Source organism: Hirundo rustica, chromosome 4 (genome assembly GCF_015227805.2).
Source record: "Hirundo rustica isolate bHirRus1 chromosome 4, bHirRus1.pri.v3, whole genome shotgun sequence".
Lineage (NCBI taxonomy): Eukaryota > Metazoa > Chordata > Aves > Passeriformes > Hirundinidae > Hirundo > Hirundo rustica.
Window position 1 is genome coordinate 73,800,237 of NC_053453.1, and position 17,259 is coordinate 73,817,495.

General features: G+C 41.6%; 1 protein-coding gene across 10 annotated transcripts in view; it reads right to left on the reverse strand.

Moving 5' to 3' along the window:
• The window catches only part of CALD1 (caldesmon 1), a 212,820-nt gene that overhangs the window by 127,289 nt on the left and 68,272 nt on the right, over positions 1-17,259 (reverse strand). For 8 of the 10 annotated variants that reach the window (XM_040061889.2, XM_040061885.2, XM_040061883.2 and 5 more), the window contains exon 2: positions 4,833-4,917. The exons of the other annotated variants lie outside the window; for them this stretch is intronic. The gene's annotated coding sequence lies outside the window, so the exon portion shown is untranslated. The remainder of the gene's footprint in view (positions 1-4,832; positions 4,918-17,259) is intronic. 10 annotated transcript variants of the gene reach the window in all.

Genomic DNA, 17,259 nt, shown 5'->3' on the forward strand with positions numbered 1-17,259 from the left:
ACTCTCAGGTAGGTCAGGCCCATTGCTCTTGCATCATCCCCAGATATTTTGGCTCCATAAGCCAAACTCAAGCAAATCTTGAGCATAACCAATCTGGTGTTTTGCCTTCCCCAGCCCTGGATAAGGCAACAAAGGGAATGGGAATGCTCATGCCAGAGCCAGCCAGGCTCACTTCACTCTTTCACCTAAATAACAGCACCACACACGACTACTGGGATCTGATTTACAGGGTGATCAATACCTACGATGAAAAGCACAAGGCAACCACAAACTTCTTTGTAACACTGTCCTCTGTCTTGAGAAATGCTCTTTTTTTCCCTATTGTACTCCAATGACAAATTTTAAAGGGTTCCATTTGCCTTATTCCACCAAACCTGCTAGCTTTTAAGTAAAGCAGTGGCTGCCTACTCTATAAAATATGAGCACAAGCAATGAGTACATGGGCAGGCCTATTGCTGGCTGGCCAATTTCCACGTATCCTAATATGGTTAAGAAAATGTTTGACTGGAGCAGTGCAGAGTGCCAAATTTAACAACTCTGCAGAGAGCAGAGTGCCACAGAGAGCCCTCTGCTTAGGCTCACTGCAACTTCAGCCTGTTCACATGAACTAGACCATAATTGTCCCTGTGCACAGCCTTTTGCTCTCCCTGCCCGGCCAGGGAAGGCTCAGGCTCTCTGCCCTACAAGGCTTTCAGGGACAGCAGTTCATTGGAGTGTTTCCCTTCTTGGGCTAAATATATTGAGGAAACCCTGGGTATCCCGAGGATATGAAAGGACATGCACTGCATGAGGCACTCTGGGGTTGTGTAAACAGCAAGGTTTTCAAGGGCTCCAATACAAGAACACACTTCACTTTCTTTTTCTGCAGCTGATGTACATAAATGAGAGGTTTTACAACACCAAACCTATAGAAAGGGCAGAAATCTTCCTCGCTGCTTTGCTGCTACTGCCATCTGTGAAACTTGGCGGCTCACCTGCCTCTGAGCACACTGCAAAACAAAACCTTGCCTACTTCTGTTATGTATTTCCATTTCCGTCTTCCGAAGTTCACTGGGCAGCAAGCGGTTTAGGATTTGTGAAACGGCTAAGACAAAGGGTGACAAATACACGAACGACGTAGTTGAGGTCAGTTTTCAAATCACCCTTCAGCCTTGCCACTTATTCCCTTCTGTAATGCCACCAAAATCATTGCAAAGCCCGATAATAGAGATTCGTTGACAGAAGAAGGGGTTGTTGAGCTTTTATCAGCGAAACAAACTCACTTTAGGCATTTAAAGAACAATGCCACCTTGATTATGCAAAAGGGTTAGCTGGCCTATTCCCACATTGTTTCCTATGAGATCATATGCAGACTTGGAAACAGAAGGGACTGGTTTCAGGAAGTTTGGAAGCCTTTTATGGATTACATTAACAAGGCACAGGCCGTTCCCTAAAACTGATTGTACATCAAATTCCACTGCAGCCACATGCCCTTGCTTGGAATGCTTCAGCATATATGATAGCAGCAAGAGCCACCAAAAAAAGCAGCAATTCTGTCATTTAATCCCTGTGTCTTTTGTTTTGGGATGTTTTTTGGTGGATTTTGGTGTTTTTTATTTTTGATTACAGGGAATTAATTTTAATTTTTGGGGGTACAGCTGGCATACAACAGGTTACAGCGGGAAATCTCTTTGGTTCTCAAAAGTTTCAAGTATCCTACAGAGTCCAGCTACAACTTTTTAGAGAGTTAAATACCTGTCTTCCATCAGTAGAAATAAACGTTCAACTGCAAGATTGTGGAATGATCCCTAACAGCTATTAGAAGTCAGTTTTACTTTTTCTTCTCTCGTAAGTACTAGCAAAAAACAAAACAAAACAAAAAAACAAAAACAACCAAAAAAAACCACCCCAAAAACAACAAAAAAAACCAACCCACATCTACACCAAAGCACATCAGTGTCTGAGAAATACTTTTTTCTTGCTATTTAAGGTCTCAGCTACTACCAAACATTTATTATTTAGTATTTACGACCAAACATTTTCCAGACTGTTCAGTTACTGCACATTTAATCTTGATATGGAAAATCAGAAAGAAAATGAGAAACTGCATTCCTTCACCAAGAAATAATGCTGTATATTTTCTTATTTTATTATTAGAATCTTACAGCTAGGCATTCTTTTCCTGGGGATGCATAGGGATGATGCAGGTGCCTGACACACCCCAGTGGTCCAGCAGACTCAGGAGTCTGCAAAGAACCTTAAACACTTTGCTTCTGTTTGGAAGTGTCACAGCACTCGTGGGTCCTCCAGGCTCCTTAGCAAGGCTTTTGTCTCATTTGGGTTTCATGTCAGCCCTTTGGTGGTGCATAAATTGCACACTGAACTTCACAAGCCCTGCACTGTGAGAGACCGAATTTCACTGGGGGAGGCAAACCAACCTGTTAATGGAATCAGGTAACACTCGCCTATTTACCAGCGGTGATACCAGCAGATTTAGCTTTCCGTGGAAAGTAACATTTTCAAACAGCTTCTCTCTAAGAAAAGTCATAATCCTCCCTCCTATTTACAGATGGGGCAAGAGAGAGGAGTGGATAAATGAAATGCAGCTCCCTGTCCGAGCCCAGCACCTCTTGCACCCCAGGTAAGTTCTTTCCCTGTGGGGTTGCACTTTCTCCTGCCACGGCCGGAGAACCAAAACGTTTAGCATGGACATTCCCTCCAGCATTAAACTGCCACCTCTTACTGGAAATAAGACACATTTTGGCTCCTGTTGGCACTGGAGGAGTGGAAACCTCAAATTTATTACAACTATTTGCTATCTGTTTAATAATGGTGCTCTCTGTGCCAAAGAAGATGCAGCAATTAAAAGACAACCGCTGCCTTTGCTTAGTTTGGGGAATTAACTATCCCTGATCCAATCTCCCAGGAATCCATCCTTAGAGCCTTGCCCGTCACTATTTATAACTGAGTAAATATGAGAGGATTCACATCTTTTGCCCTGAGAAAACAAGACCTTTGGCCTTAACATTTTTTTGGAAAGCGTTTCAGAGAAGGCTGTTGCTCTGCAGCAATGTTTCCTTCCATTAAAATTCCCTCTTAAAATATATGGCCCAAAGGGGGAACACTAGACCTCAAATATACCACAAATATGGACAAGTCTGCCTGCAGGCATTTGGAGGCTGGGAATTTGCCCAAAACATTACCCTTCAAGAATTAACCAACTCTCTGTCAGCACTGTTAACAGCCTCAAAAAAAAAAAAAACAACAAAAAACCACCAAACAAAAAACTCCCAATTTACTTTTACATGCCTTTGTCAGGGCAGCTCACTAATTGAATATTACACTGTTTATCACTGCTTAAAGCTTAATTACTCCCGAGGACTGAAACTGAAGCCTTTATAGATCCACGTGCAAATAAATTTAAAAAAGCGTGTGGGAGCCAATACTGCCCAACAAATTCACTTTTCGGTTTCTCTCCTCCTGGCTTCAGCCCAGCTCACCCTGCCTCTTCTTCCCCCCATCTCCTGACAATCTGTGATAGCCAGGGACCAGAAGAGCAGGCAGGGTACAGCTGACCACACAAACTCTGACTTTGCTCTGCCTGGCCACTTGAACCTGCCGGTGAACACCAAAAATGAGGAAAAAGGGTCCTGAGGAAACAGAACTCAGAGACAGAAACTGTCTAACAGTGAATGCGGACACAAGAGCCACCAGCTCTACCACAAGAGTCATCAACTCTACCGCATGTGTGGCCATAACGTTTTGGGATGCTTACAAACCTCCCCCTCATAGGAAAATTTAAGATCAGATCATGCAAGACACAGCTCCTGATAGCTACAGTCACTCTCATCAAGGTTGGCTGCTTCACTTAAATTCTGAATCCTTTTTGTTTTCTTCAGTTTTCACTACTGAAGCTCTGCTGTGTGTTCCTATTTTGTATAAATGTTCCATCCTTTTGAATCAGTGAAATTTGCTACACATGACATCATAACTTCCACCTGTGCAGCCAGAATGATAGAGTTTCCTCACCCAGAGCAATTTGGGCTAAACAGCAATTATAAAACAAGTGCAGCCTGGAACATTTATTATTATTATTATCATTATTGCTTAGCAAGGCTTCCATCAAGTGCTGAAGCAACAATCTCCTGAAAGGCAAATTTCCTCCCACCTGGCAAGCAGAATTTTTTTTTTTAATGTCGCTATCAAACTAAAGCCAGAACACCTGGGGAATGGAGAGTCATTGACTTCACTGACATAGTCAGCAACATTATTATCTTAATGACACATAATGGTCTCCATATTCATAACTTTTTACCAGGAGAAAGCCTGGTGTGGCTGTGGAGCTGACCTCATTACCTCAGCCTGTACCCTGCGAGTGCAGAGATGACCACGTGCAGGGTTAATGACAAAGACACGAGAGTTGGACCTTCCCAAGGGAAAAGCACCTCCTTCCCATTCAGGTCATTTCCAGGAACCAGGAGATTAATGTGGAGCCACAACACAGAAAAATTTCTCAGTGTTTTAGGGAGCTAAATTGCCGTCCACATGCTTACTTATAATCCTTAGCATACAAAAGAATTTTTTTAAAAAAGGGAAAAATCAAGGTAGAAAATTCCCAAATACACAAGAGATTTCTGGCAGCCAGTTTCATCGAGGACTACCACAAAATGTCTTCCAAATCAGGCTGGTCTCTAACCCAAAACAACCTCTTTCCATGCCAGACTTTGAGTTTCAAAGGAAACTAAGCTAACACTGAAGGGCAGCTCATGATGGAAATGGTCTCAACTGAACAAAAAAGTATCTCCAGAAAAAAACAACAACCACAAAAAGGCATAAAACAGCATATATCTCACCAGATATGATGCCTCTGAGCCCAGAAGATGCTGCCTCTTCAGCTCCCAAGGGATTCTGTGAGTATCCCAATGGTTGTCACAGGCACTGGAAAGATAGAAACATTTACATGGGGGCTTGAAGAGGGCACCAAAGGCAGAAAAATTTTACAGTTAGGATGATCTAGAAAGCAAAACAGATCTTGATCATTGCTGCAGTTGCTAGATACAACTGGCTAAACTGATTTTCTTCTCCTCTTCTCTTTCCTCTGTGAGGAAGAAACTCCCAAGCAAGAAAAGGCAGACTACTCAATGCACCTGAAAAGAGTGGCTTCCACTTGGCAAGGAAAACTGCTCCATTCACCTGATCCTGCTGCCACGGGTGTAACCCAACCACAGTGTAATGCAATCCTGAGAACCATCCTGGGAAGCATCAGCCACAGAACCGAGAATTTTAATATCCAAACTGCACCAGTTAATATGGAGCCAAACATGATTATGCCCCCATTAATCACTTCAGGAAAAAAACTGAGGGAATTCCCTATTTCTTTTGGCTGCAGACCAGCACAGTTTCTTGATTACTGGCTTCCTCCAGTCAAAGATGCAAAAACTTCTGTCTGTTTGTGCATAGCTGCTGGGTTGCATTTACATGGGTTTCAGTGACAGGCTGTTTGTCTGTCTGTACACGTACTTTGACTGCAGCAGTGGTAGAGCAGCCACCTTCAGACAATAGTTGGGATAAATGATAACTTAGACAGCATGTGTCGAGGAGCAATTGCCTCTGAGCCATGCCTCAGGGGGAGAACTGGAGGGAATTCTTGAGAGAACAGACTCAGATCTCCAATGTGGAGTAACCTGGGAAAGCTACTCTGGTGATTCCCATCCACGTCCATGTACAGAGGCAATAAAAAATACAAAACTTTCAAATGTTCAGAAGACAAAAGGCTGGAATTACAAAGCGCAGAGAAATTTTCTTTATCTGTTAAGCCGGGTGAAGAAAGATACCAAAAAACAAGCTGGCTTCACAATCAGCTTTTAATTAGACAAATAAAAGTTTACCTTCCCACCTAATCAACACGATCAGCAGGTGGGTTTAAGAGTATTCATTACACTCCCTGTCTTGAGCAAGAGATTTGACTAAGCCCCGAAAAACGCATCACGCTTTTGCAAGTGACAGTGCAATTCCACACCATTCCCTCTAAACCCATAAGCAGCAGTGCCAGGAGCAGGATTTGCTTCTCTTAGGGAATTCTGAGGTGTTTGTTTCAATTCCATACTGCCTGCCAGAGAGGGTTTTTGCAGGTAGCGTGTGATGAGATGAAGAGGGAGTCAAAGTCTCCTCCACATGCGCAGCAGTGTGCTCTCCACCATGCCTGAACACAGCTGGCACCTCACTGTTTTACAAAAACAACACCTTGGCTGCCCCAAGAGCTGCCCAAACAGAGGATCACAGCTGTGACCAGCTAAGATGGCAGCTCCTCCAGGGAGCTCCATTCTGAACCTTCCCAAGGCTGCCCCACAGTAAATACTGAAGAATCCAGGTTTTTCCCCAGGTGTGCTGAATCCAGCAGACCTGGTGAAAGGAATTGCAGGTTCTGTTTGTGCAGTGCGTAAATCCAGGTCGCAGCACTATCTCAGCCTTAATAAAATTCCCATTAAAGTCAACTGCATTTGCACATTGTAATCTAGAGAAAATCCAGATCTACCCTTCCATCAATAGAATCCCAAACTACTCCAATCACTAATAAAATCCAATAAATAAATCCAATAAATGCCATTCAGGAGTCATGAACTGATCTAGGTCTTTCAGGTAGAAACTCTACTTAACTTACTGAAGCTGTGAGAAGAAAACACCCCATCACTTACATACAAAGAAGAAAATATAAATACAAAGGTACAATATAGTACAGTTAAACACCTTTAAGTTGTGTAACTTCCTGAGATGTTTTGCAGGCAAAGCTCTGGAGGTAGACTTCAGCCTTAATCAGAAGAACATCTTGTTTTCTTCCTAAGGCTTTCACTCAGCCTTGTTCCCTGTGATACCTTAACACCAACTTGTTCCTGAGTGCTCTCATTCACAGGGTACTTAAGTGTTCTCCTCACCAACCAAACAAGATTACTCACCTTCTTTAAGTTAGGCACACGTTTTTTGAGGCAGAGCCAAAACATACACACACACGTATTCCTGACCAAAGACGTGTTTTTCTTTCGTGGGCTGGTTTTACTCTGTACTCCTAAGCACAGTACTAAAAACAGCTTTTAAAAAAACCAATTCATTTTGCCAAGTATCTTCAGGAATTCCTTACTGGAGCAAAACTCACAAATACATTTCAGACCTTTTCCAACTCACGCCACTCTGTGATTCTATGATCTATCAAGTGAAATACCATGAATGAGCAAATGCTGACAACTAAATGTGATCTGAGCCAGAGGAATTTTTTAATCCACTTGCTGATACACTTCTATACTGTTTCATACCACACAGCCTGCAAAATATCAAAGTCAAGGGGCACCAATAACTAAAAAGCTTTCATAAAATTAATCCACTTGGTTCATACTCAAGAAATCTCTGGATGACATACAGACAATTATCTTGCACTTCGTTCTTAAAAGGAGCACTAAGTGCAACACAAATGAATTTACCTTATTATTTACCTCATCATTTCTTCAATCTCCTATAGATCATCTCATCACTCTATTTACATACTGATCAGCCAGTTACCAGCTAGGAGAAATTGAGGTTTGAGTACCAAACCCAAACAGTGTGGGAATATAAATTTTCTCTTCAAAGAGTCAGCACTGTCTTTCTTTCATAACTTTACAGTTACTTCTAAACCAAGCAGTAGGTAATTTAACACTTTATAAGCAAACTAGATCATGTTTTTCCATCATTCTTTTTCAATGCAAAATTCTGTTCTCTGTCATTTTCAGAAATGTTTCTGAGGGAATTCATGAGGAAATGATTCCTCATGGCTCTGTTCTGTGGGATTAAGTATGGAAACACTTGGATGGTAAAGCCTGCATTAGCAAGCAAAAACAATAGCACTGATGGCTACCTATTTCCAATCCACTGGAAAAAGCTTGATCCTATTTTCCATAACCTAAACAAAGAAAAAACTAAAAAGTCTTACTGCATTACAACATTCTGGAAACGGCAAAGCCTTTGGAGTTTTGTTTGACCAAAGTGCTGAGGACAACTCTCCCCACTATAGCACAAGCTTCTAAAAACCTACAGAAATCCAGCCTAGATTTCTGAACATCTCTGGAGCCCTGGCTCAGGGCTATTAGAGCAGGAGGCATGAAAAGCAGCCAAAACACTCATTGAAACCACACCAGGTAGGGCCCTGATTCAGAGGAAAGCATTAGATGCGCTCAATTTCCCTGCACCCCAGCAATTCTGGTCGCAGAAATTCCCAGGGCTTACTTGGCCTGGTTTTGTTCAGCCCCTAGGATCAAGAGACAGTACAGCCCAAATGGATCTGGGCTGCAGACATTTTAAAGGAGGAAAATGGCAAAAAAAATACGTAAATAAAATAAAAGTATCTTTTTCAGTGCAACCAGAAACATGATCTTCCACTCACAATCACCTGTAGAGACCACATGAAAACCAGCACCCACCACAGACAGCAGCACCTCTCGGGCGCCCTTACAGCAACCCACAGCCCAGAACCACGCATCTCCAAAAGCACATATGAAATGCTCTCTCAGGCCATCCTCAAGTCCAAATTCCCAGCTCTTCCAGCTGACCAGGCTGAGGACTGAAATTCGACAGATTGGAGTCACAAGTTGCAGCTCACGGACTTCTCATGTGCTCTTGAAAATCTCCCTTAAAGTATCATTTTTCATAAGCTTTATATATGCCTGGTTGGGGGGGACGTAGTTAAAATGAAAAATCACTAGTTCTGGGTGTTTTAGGAAGGTATTTTTATAGGTAAAATGAAAGTGTAACAGTAGCTAAGTCCCTGAGTTTCTCCTCTAACAGCACTTAAAAAAGACCTGGAGCATTTTTGTCTGTAACTTGAACTAGAGGAGCAATTGTTTTCTCACTACTGCTGAGAAAAAGCACAGTCAGGCACAAGCTTTGCTCCAAAGTGCAGCTTCAGTCCCTTTCGTGACTCAAACATGAAGCTGAATTTCTGACAATTGGCGTTAACAACAATTTGATGGCAACCTATTACCCAACAATGAAAAAAATAAGGCAGGTTATGTTGTTTCTTTGTCAGCATCCAAAAACACCGCATACAACGTGAATGCTGCACGTGCAGACAGAACCCCCTCTTAAAATCTTGGTTTAGACATTTTTGGTTAATGCTTTCACCACCCACCTGTCTGTGCGTCTGCCTCTAATCAATTCTGGAACCAATCAACATAAACACTGGAATTTTAGGAAAAAAAAAATGCCTTTTGAGGATCCTGTAATTCCTCCATATATTTACTCCAAGGAAGGTCATGTCCTGTTTTACCGATTTTTTTTCCCCCAACATTTTCTCTATGTTTTTCTTTATAGCAGACTGGAAGATAGAGATTCTGTACATTTTTGTGGGACAGCTATATTGGGCAGACAGCCATTTCCTCAGCCAATATCAGCACTGAATTTATAGGTCAGAGAAAACTCTGAAGAGGCAGGCGTTTGTGGGACAGAGGTTTTGATGAGGTTTTTGTTGTTGTTGTTGTTTGGTGTTTTTTTCCCCCTCTCTTAAAAATGCAAAACTCTTTCGCCAAGTTTACCACCAGGCTCACAAAGGAAAAGTAGAATTTAAAGCATCACCTGGGCACCCATCACTGTGATGAACATTCACTCATACTCCAGTTCCTAAGGTCATTAACTCCAACTTTGGTACACACTACCGAACCTACTGAGTGCTAACTTTTGTTAGCCTAAATTATAATATCACACCATTTCTACCTCACCACTCGTTCTCTTAACTTGGTTCTCTTCAGTTTCAATGTGTGTGGATGCAAGGAATAAAATACAAGCCAAAGAACATTTTGCCTGGACTGAGACTTTGCTATGAGGCTGAAATTGACCCTTTTTTCAAAAAACATATAGGCTTTTGAAACAAAGATTTTTCTGACAGGCATTGGGAGGACAATTAGAGCTCTACAAGTGGGAAATGTGCCAAGCATCAAATACTTAATTTTCACAAATGCAGTGTTGACAGCATGCACCCAGCAGAGCTTCGTGACAGGCTGAGTTGGAGGGGACTGAAGGTTGTGCGGCAATATGAAGGTACAAGACAATCACAGAGCTGTCAAAGCCACACATGCAGAGAGAAAACCCAAGAAAAGGCAGCAAACAACAAAAAAATGTGTGTCAAACATGGGAAAGAATAAAACAGAAACAAGAATAATTAACAAAACCCTAACCCTAAAACAAACCTTAACCATAAACCCTAAAACTGAAGAAAAGTTTCTTTTGAGATATTTTAGTTGAAATACGTTTGGGAAAACGTTGGAATGAGCCACTTGAATGAAACTCAGTACCAACAAAAAACACTGCTTCTTGTTCTGGTTGGAGTCTACTTTATTCCACAGATCTTGAGAAGTTTTTAAGATTCCACAGGCTTAGTATTACATCACTGATTGTTCATAATGAAATTCCAGGCAGTAGCAAAAAAAAAGATTTAATGGTAGTACTGCAAAAAATAACAGATATGGGACACTTTGAGCAGATTCACTGAGGGGAATGCTGAATATTAAAGCACCGTAATTGTCTGGCTCACCTGTGCACACTAAAATTTCAAGTGACAGAGCACACATTATGCTATTTCTTGAATCTCTCATAAATTAATCTAATGCTACCCTTCGCTAGATTTTTCAAAAGGTTTGTCATTTGCTACAGCTCTATACTGTCAGCTGCTGTAAAAAAGTATTTTCCTGTTTTTACACCCCATCCATCTCCTTGATGAATAATATTTTGATGGTTTTAGTAACATGTTTGATGTCAGTTGGATTGGGAGATTCGTGCCCTTGGCTGGCGTCACCTCCAGTTTGGTGCTGTCACAGGAATCATTTTTCTTTTTTGTGCCTCATTCTGTCAGAGTGACAAAAGGGAAAATGGTGCCAAACTCCTCTGTAAGGAACTTGGAGATCAACACAGTGAGAGCAATGCCTGACAGCTCGATCACAAAGCCATTTCACACCACAGAAGGGAGGTTATCTTGTAAAGATTTCTTTAAAAATAAATACTAAGAAAGCCACTTGACACCTTGCAGCTAACACAAGGTTGAAAGTAATTCAGAATCATCCTCTATTTTCTGCAGGTAGATAACCTGAGTCTGGGAGAGATGATCTGCTGGAGATGATCTGGAGAGATGATCTGTGCTATTATGTTCAATACCACATAAACAGGCAATCTTTGTATGGGAAATTTTATAAACTTCAAGGCATTCACTGTAACAACACTTGCCCCGAGACTAAAAGAGTTTGATACAGTATCTCAAACTGTTCTATCTCAACTTTCATAGTTGCCCAAGAAATAATTCTGATCAGAGCTGTTCAGTCTTGTGCCAGAAGCAGATAAAAAAAAGCAAAACATTGCAGAAAAACCGATTTTTAAAGTAGATTTTGGAACAATGTGTTTGAAGGGCCACCTCTGCTTTAAAAGGCAGGACAGGAGTGTGTTGTCAGATCTGGAACAAGTCATCAACAATCCCAGGGTGACATCTGAGGAACGGGATAAAACAAAAAACAACTCAACTGTTGAAAACCTCCTTTAAACACAAGGATGCTACTCATGGGTCACCCAGTGACCCATGTCCAAGCATCAGATCTGAGCTCACAGCATTTTCTCCCATCAGAGTCTTGACAACGCTGATGAGATTCACACCTAAGAAGGTGCTTCCACCCAGTGGAGCTGTTCCTCGCCTCTGGGAGACAGGGAAAGCACTCAGCCCAACTTGGATCCTGCAGCTCAGGCTCCCACAGAATTCAGTTCCCAAACTGTGTGAATTTCAGGTGAGCACAGCACTCAGATCACGGTTATTTGGTTTATTATGTACACATAAAAGAAAACACAAGCACAGAAACAAACCTCTGCTACAGAAACGCATGTGGATGTGCATGAGGACAGAAAGGAGAACACAGCAGACCCCATCTTTCTCCAAAGGACACACTTAATTTTGGTCAAAAAATTATGTAAGATAGAAGATATGAATCCCCTGCTAAGCCTACAATTAGTGCCTTGCTGTTTTGTGCAGCTGAACAAAACTGTATCTTTAGATGAATTTTTTTGGAACGCTTTTAATGATTTTTGGCTGCCCGTATTAAGCTGCTGCAACATTTGATTTCCAGAGTAATGACAGCCAGGTCTAAAATATCCTAATCAGACATCCAAGAATCAAGGCCTTTCAAAAATAACTTGGAACAAAAACCCCTGCCCTTTCTTTTGGCATCTTTCTCTTTGACAGAAAGTGTGTCCACTCGCCAAATTAAGGAGAAATATGAAAGAACAAACGGACCCTTGACCTCTAGCCAGACTATTGTTATGCATTCTATGACTATGTGACAGTGTAAAACACGAATTTAACAAGACTGGTTGGGAACTTTCTATTATGCACGCACACTCATTCTGGTGATTTTTATGAGGATTTTTTTGGTTAACTGGTCCGTTTTACTCTAGAAAACATGAAAACTCATCAGTTTCTGTGCAGACTTCTCCCCCCTGCCAACAGTGACAAGTCAAAATAAGCAGGTCTGAAATATTTCTCTATTAGAGTTATTTTATACTGATTGACACCCAGCATTCAACTGGAATGATTCCAAAGCATCAGGCACACCAGGATGTGGAATGAAAATGTTCTGCATTTATGCACTAAACATTCAGACAGGATTCACAGGCTACATGAAGTAGCCTAGGGCACTGGACTACTTCAGAGCTGGTGTATGGCGGCCACAGGTTATTGCTAAAAACAGTAAACAGCCAGAAAACCAGTGAATCTGCCAAATCTGAGGACTGCCACTGGATAGGAGAGAAGCCTCATCATCGGTTTCAGCAGGGCCAAAAACTCAGCATCCGTTACCTACATTTCACCCTTCTTAGAAATCACTAGAATGGCTTCATTTCTTGACCTTAAAGGAATCACACACACTTATTCCAGCCATATTTTTAAAGTCTTTTTATATGTATATAAAGAACCTGGTCTCCAATAAAACCTATTTTCAAATCTAAATTCTATATGGCGTTTCATAGGCAAACTGTTTCGTGATCTGATCCAAAACTCACTGAAGATTTTCCACCAGGCTCTTCATCGTGTGACTACTGCAAACAAGCGCTGCTAAATTACACCCTGACATCTTTGTTTCTGTAAAGCAGCCAGAACCAGCCATGTCATGGAATGAAGCTCAAGGACTTCCCTGCTCTGTGGAGCCTCAGACTCCAGCTTTATTAACCTGACTACAGCTCCTTGGAGGACTTCTTTCCATTGGAAGTTATGAAAATAAATGTAAAATATATGCTCGCACATCATAAAAGTGAGATTTCGTTTCATTTTGGACTACGAGATTAAAAAAAAAAAAAATCACACTGTGAAAAATAAAATGGAACTTACAAACCCCTAAACAATAAAGGGTTATACACTATGGAGCTGTTTCTGGTCAACTTCTCTCATAAACATGAAAAAGGCATCAAAAAGTCCAAAGTCAGCATGTCTGATATTTGTAAACGTCTCTGGACCCCTTCTGTATGCAGCAGATACGCTGGATATGTTAGGGTTGTCAGCTGACAGGAAAAGACCCCAAAATCTTGTCAGCTAACTAGCCCACTAGTCATGAATCAGGTTTCTAATTTGCCGTTTCATCTAATTTCTCACATTTCAAGTGTATATTAAGACCAAATCTTCGTGCTTACTGCGCTTCAGTCTCGGTAATCCCAAGTGGTATTTTCAATGAGCTTCACCACAAAGCTCACCTTTGAAAAGATCCCGGAGACCTTTCAGATGAAGTTTTTGAAGCTATTATTAATGACACTTCATCAACTTTAGAAGAGCTCCACATTTGAAAGCAAGATTATTCCTACTTACAAGCAACCTCTTCTTTCCAATCAGCAAACTCACCATGCACTTGAGAGGGTGGGATGAGCTCTAACTTCTGATTCCCAATTTTCTGAGCATATTTGCCAAGTGTCCCAACAAAACCCTTCATTTCACTGCACCAGACAACTTTCCCCACATGACCAATAGGACGTGTCAACATTAAACTGCCTCGCCTCAAAACCAGAGGAACTTCTATTCGTGCATAAATGCTAACAGTTCAAAGAGAAAGAAAGCACAATTTCCGTAGATAATGACACCTCAGTTTACTACACAGTGATGGTCTGCTCAACAGAAACTTGCATTCTCTACTTGCACACTGAGCTATCCTTTCAATTTTCCGTTCTCGAGGTACAACGACAGCTTTTCCTTTCTTCCCTGCTTTTAAGACAATACAGACTGACTGCTGACTTTCACACGGGTTCTCCACAACTAAGAACCTCCTGTAAATAAGGTCTGTCTTGAAAAATGAGTCCTTGCTTAACTGAATTCACTTTGTACAGCAAGAAACTCCCAACATGCAATAGAACATTTTCCAATTCCAGGGCCGTCAAAGGTTATGATTGTGGCTCCACCTCTGTGTTATGATGAACCCAAGACAATGGGATCTCCCCTTTGGCAGGAGGGACAGTGTTGGGACCCTGGAAGCTGAGAATTTCAGACTTTGTGTGCTGACAAGTACTGACCACCTAAGAAAACACTGCATTTGACCTGAGGCCATGGAGAAGGCTTCCAAAATTGAGTGACAGCATTGGGACTGTGGGTGTGTGGTTTGAATAGAAGTGTGTGATATGACAGGGTGGAAAACAGAGTTTAAGGGTTTAGAATATAGTAACATATATATATATATAAGGCAAGATGGAGGTTTTAGGGTATAGGCCAGTTCTTTTCTACCATCTTCTTCATGGGTCTGGGTTTTTTTTTTTTGTAATTGGGTAGAAAAATTTGCATTGTGGACCATGAGTGGTTGGTTATTGGGTTAAAAGTAAAAATAATTCAGGTGTCATTTCTTAATTGGACAGTTTGTGCTTAAAAGACCTTTGAGAGAGAGACAGAGTCATTTTTCACTTTGTTAGCTAGAACTCACAACTTGTGAGACTAATGTAAATAATTCATAAACAGCTGAGTCTGAACATGAACACCATCTCTCAAGCATTTAATCCCAGCTCTAACAGAATCAAAGAAGATTTAAAACCCCACAGGACAGGACTGCCCCACAGATGCATCCCTGCTGTCCCAATTCTACGTGCATGCAAAACTCAGCCTCACTGGGCGTGACAGCATCAACAGGAGTCATTCACAGCAAAGGGCACACTTGGCCAGACGGGATGAAGCCACTCTCTCACTCCCCTGACCCTGCAAGCCCTGGAAGATGAAATGTGTCACACAAGCAGGCCAGCAGAGTTAAAATCCACCTGTTTCCTGGTGCTGGTGTCAAAGAGCTCAAGAATGGGATTCCAGAGGACCTCTGTGCTTGGTGCTGGCCAGTTCTGCCCCTCCAGGGCCATCCCTTCTGCTAACTCTCCCCCCGATGTGCACAGGCACTCCCGGCAGGTAGCAAGACACCAGAATGCCAAGAAAAGGCAACCCAACTCTTGTGTTCAATCACACCCAGAACGCCACTATCCTCGTGGCCACCAGCCATGGACTTCAAAAACTTGAGTCCTAGTCATTTGTCAGAGGATACAGAGAAAAATTCGAAGGGAATGGTGGGTCTGCCAAACTGTAGGCAGTACTTTACTCATTAGATAAGCCTTTCTCTCAGATCTCTTTGTTATTGCATCTGGGGGAAAGGAAAAAAGAAAAAAAAAAAAAACCCCAACCACAAAAAAAACCCATTTAGTCTGCTTTCATAGTACTGTTCTGCTTCTGCTGCCTTGGCGATGTTAATGTCACACATAAATCTCTATGTTTTACTAATGGCATCGTATATCTTCCCAGGCACTTCTAATTCACCCCTTGCTGTGCTATCTATGTACTTTATCACACAGGGTTACTCTGTGTCAGGTATTAATATTAAGACACTGCGCCTTGTCTTTCGTAGGGAAGTACATGCTCTTATCTAAATTGCTGAGGCTAATAACTTGAAATATTGTCCCTACAAACATACTCAAATGGTGTACATTCAGATAATCAGAGGGGTTTTTTTTCCCTTCTCCCTTTCCCTCCCAGCAAGTGAACATAAATTAAGTCTCCACAGGAGTTAACCCAGGAATAAGCTGCATTCCCGATTTGGGGTCAGGGAAGGATGCTGTCTCCTGTCCCCAGGTAACTCCTGCCCCACATCACAGGTACCACACTCCCAAGGGTGCCACAGTCCTTTAATTCCTCAGCAAACCCCTGCCTGCAGAAACAAGAGCTGGGAAACTGAGCTGCTTTCCCCCTGGAAGTTTCCTCTTTGCAAGCAAACATTATTGTCCAGAGTCCCTATTGCTTAATCCCTCTGGTAGGCTCTGTGCCTTGGAACTTGGACACCTGACAGTTAAATTGTTTTCAACTGATAACTGGCCTCAGGATGCCCCCTCTGCTTATTATTTCTTTGATCCAGATAAGCATTTGGTTGTTTAATCAGTCACAAAGTTAAAGCAGAAAGAGAGAACACTGAAGAGCTTTACAACCCCACATACTTAATTTAGCCTAAAAGTAATTTCTGGGCTGAAAGGGAAAATTTAATTAACTCTACTCTATAAAAGTGCATAGTAAGATGTGTAGCAAGATCTTATACATTCCTCTGAAGTTTGTCATACATTCCTGAATACCTTTGACAGCCTAAGAAGTTATGTGTCTGCTTCTGATTAGATAATTGAAATAAATCTACACCAAATAAATTCAGATCTCTTAAAATAAACTGCAGAGGTACATGAACTTTGCAAAACGCATGTAGTACTTCAACCAAAAGGCATTTCTGAAAAAAATCAGCTATCATGAAGGAATTTATTTCTCTGGTTTTTTTATGCATGGGGTCTGTTGTTGGTGTCCAAACTTTAATCCAGACTTAATTCCAGTCAGTACCAACTGCTGTTATGTGAACTGCAAACCACTGCAGCAGAGGGAAATCGTGTCTTTTACACTCACTGCTTTCTCCATTTCACACTTAACAGTTAAATGCTCATTAAAATTACAGACAGCACCGTGACAATGTCAGTCACCTACTCCAAGTCCAGCAAATATTTGCCTGCTAATTTCAACTTGAGGCAACACTGTCAGAGCAGACTGAATGTACAGGGAAGAGCACTGCTTCATGTGGACAATTCCAATTCACTGCTTCCAAGCCAACAAGCCATCAACCAATCCATGCTGCAATGCTGTTTTGGCCAGACTACAAAGGCTGGAAAGATGTGTAGGTGTGTGTATATGTATATATGTATGTAATAATATATACCACAATGCAATATAATACACAGACCCAGACATATTACATA